A 2,589-nucleotide genomic window follows, 5' to 3' on the forward strand; every position below is an offset into this window, starting at 1 on the left:
CCCTTTGAGCTGTAACACCAGCTAGCATCATGCAGCTAGGTACTTTGGGAGATTTAAAAAAATTAAGTCTACGTCCATGCTACCCTGAACATGCTCGATCTCATCTGAGCTCGGAAGCTAAGCAGGGTCGGGCCTGGTTAGTACTTGGATGGGAGACCACCTAGGAAGACCAAATGCTGTAGGCCAAAAAAACACAAAACATTAAGAGGCCACACAGGGCCAGCCACACTGTGGTGTCCAGCATTGCACTACACTGCCAACGACCAAACACGTCGCATGTGCAGCGCTCTGGCCCATCTCTCCAGGCACACACGTCACCTACACTTCTGACATCCAAGAGAGCTTCATGCCAGTAAGATGTGCCCCTTTGCCAGTGCTGCCCCATTCTCTCTTTTCGGTCCAGAAGTCACACGCAGGGTAACCCGTCTATAAAACAAACTTGCCTATTAAAAAGGTATATATCTGATCCTCTGTTCAGCTCAAACCAGTTTTAAATCGGATCCTTGGATATTTTCTGTGTACAAGGTTCCCGACGTCCTCCTGGAGCCCCAATGCAATATGCTGACTTATCTTGCAGCACAGCACATCAGTTAAGCAGGGATAAGCTCCATCACGAGGCTCTCTAGAGGCTGCAGAGAACTCTTCCAAACACACTGGACTCTCGCACGGCGGTGGGTGGTGGGTGGTGGATGGTGGGTGAGAGGGACCCGCACTGATCTGCTTCAGTGTCACTCGGCCTAGAAGCTCGTTCTCCAAGTGGAGCCCTGAGCCCAGCCTGCACTCCTGGGGAGTGGACAGGCTGGGTGTGGGGAGGTCCGAACACAGCGCAAGTTAAGGCTCTCCTTCAGCTACCTCCGCTGAGGGGGCTGCCAGCTCCGAATCAGGAGAGGAGGGAGACCCGTGCGCGCTTCCCCTCATGCCGGTTATGCCGGACCAGTCTTTAAGCTTCGGGTCTGTTTTAACTATGAAAAAAAATGCCTTAAGAAAAAATTTAAGTAGATTTTGAAGTTTTGAATCCCATTACAGATTTGAAACCTGTAATAATTTCAGTCTAGGCCAGATTCACTAAGCAATAAAACTGCTTTCTAACCAAACTGATGGTATAAATGGAATCATAGGGCTAGATAACTTAAACTTTTTAGTCCTTAAAAATCATTTAAGCAGTGCCTTCTTTGGCAATTAATATGCTAAATGATTCTCATACACTATGACTTAATTTGATTAGGCAAAATTTTTCGAACTTTAAAAACTGTATAATTATTATTTTTTTTACTATTCGAACAATCTCTGCTTTTTTAAGCATCAGTAGATTTTCGAAAATCATCCTGGCTTGGGTTACAATATATCTTTTACGCTTACCACGAATGCGATAAAAATTAATACTTATTTAAAATTACGGTTAAGCAGCTGTATTTATTCTTTCCTACAACAAGTATTTAAGCACCTACTGTGTGCCAGGCTAAGCACTGGGTACACATGCTCTTCCTTAAGATTCTTCAAGTTTCGCAGGCCTTCCCATCACTAGTGATTAAAGATGCCATCTATAACCCAGACTGGGGAAGGTTGTACAAGAAACCCAAGCATCAGTGAGATGGTACTGCTAACTTACATGAGTCAATTGAGACTTTAGAAATAAGAGAATAAAATAGAAATTTAGGAAAAACTTCTTTTGCAGAAAACAGAAAAAGTATTTGCTTTCTTAAAGAAACATTTTTCTTCATAAGAAAAGTCCCAGTTTCAGGAGTTCAACAGAAAAAGTTCTGATGGAACTAATAATCAATAAAACATATTAAAGACAGTGTGTCAAAAATAATTAAACACGATAAAATCAGAGAGATAAAAAGTTCTCTGATTCATGCATAAGCACTTACTATGCTCTAGAAGCTTTTCTTCTCCATTAGTTCTCCCAAACCCTACCTAAGTTAAAGTTCATGACAGGGACAAAACTGAAGACGACTTACCTGTCTCAGAAATAACACATGTTATTTCCTATGTAAAACTGTTACTTGCATAACAAAAAACCTAGCAGGAATATGCTCTGTGCCTCTGGGGTCAGGGGAGTGTATGAGAAATGCTATAAGTTTCAGGGCCCTGCAGGGCAAACAATCCTGTGATCTTTAACTGGAGGGCAGGGCAAAGTTTCTAGGTGGCCTTAGCCTGTTCTTTCTATGAGAGAATCTTCTAGTGTATGGAATGTAATAGTGAGAAGATAGAAAGGAAAAAAATGTCAAGAAATAACATCCTTAATGCCTAGTCGGTGCTGGAGAAGTTTTTGGAGGTCTTTACTAAACAAAGACGTTTGTGAACTGTCTTTAAAAAGCCACAGCCAGGTTCTCTATGGGAGTCTAGAGAAATTCTACCACTTGTAAATGGAGACACACAACACACATCTGCAGTTCATGTGTGGGAAAGGTTGGGCTAACTGAATATCGATCAAACAGTACTTACATTTAAAGCAGCTTCTCCACACTTTTCAATTGCTGCAAGACCCTGATTATGAATGTGCGTCTCCAAAAGTTTCTTCAATTCTCCTAGGCCATCCTGGATTCTAGACACAAGATTATACATGCGACCCAGATCTGAAAGAAG

At 42.1% G+C, this 2,589-nt stretch overlaps 1 pseudogene; it reads left to right on the plus strand.

Moving 5' to 3' along the window:
- The first annotated feature begins 66 nt into the window (after positions 1–66).
- Positions 67–185, plus strand: LOC111735180 (annotated as a pseudogene).
- Positions 186–2,589: the final 2,404 nt, after the last annotated feature.

This window comes from Pteropus vampyrus, unplaced genomic scaffold (genome assembly GCF_000151845.1).
Source record: "Pteropus vampyrus isolate Shadow unplaced genomic scaffold, Pvam_2.0 Scaffold17834, whole genome shotgun sequence".
Classification (NCBI taxonomy): Eukaryota; Metazoa; Chordata; class Mammalia; order Chiroptera; family Pteropodidae; genus Pteropus; species Pteropus vampyrus.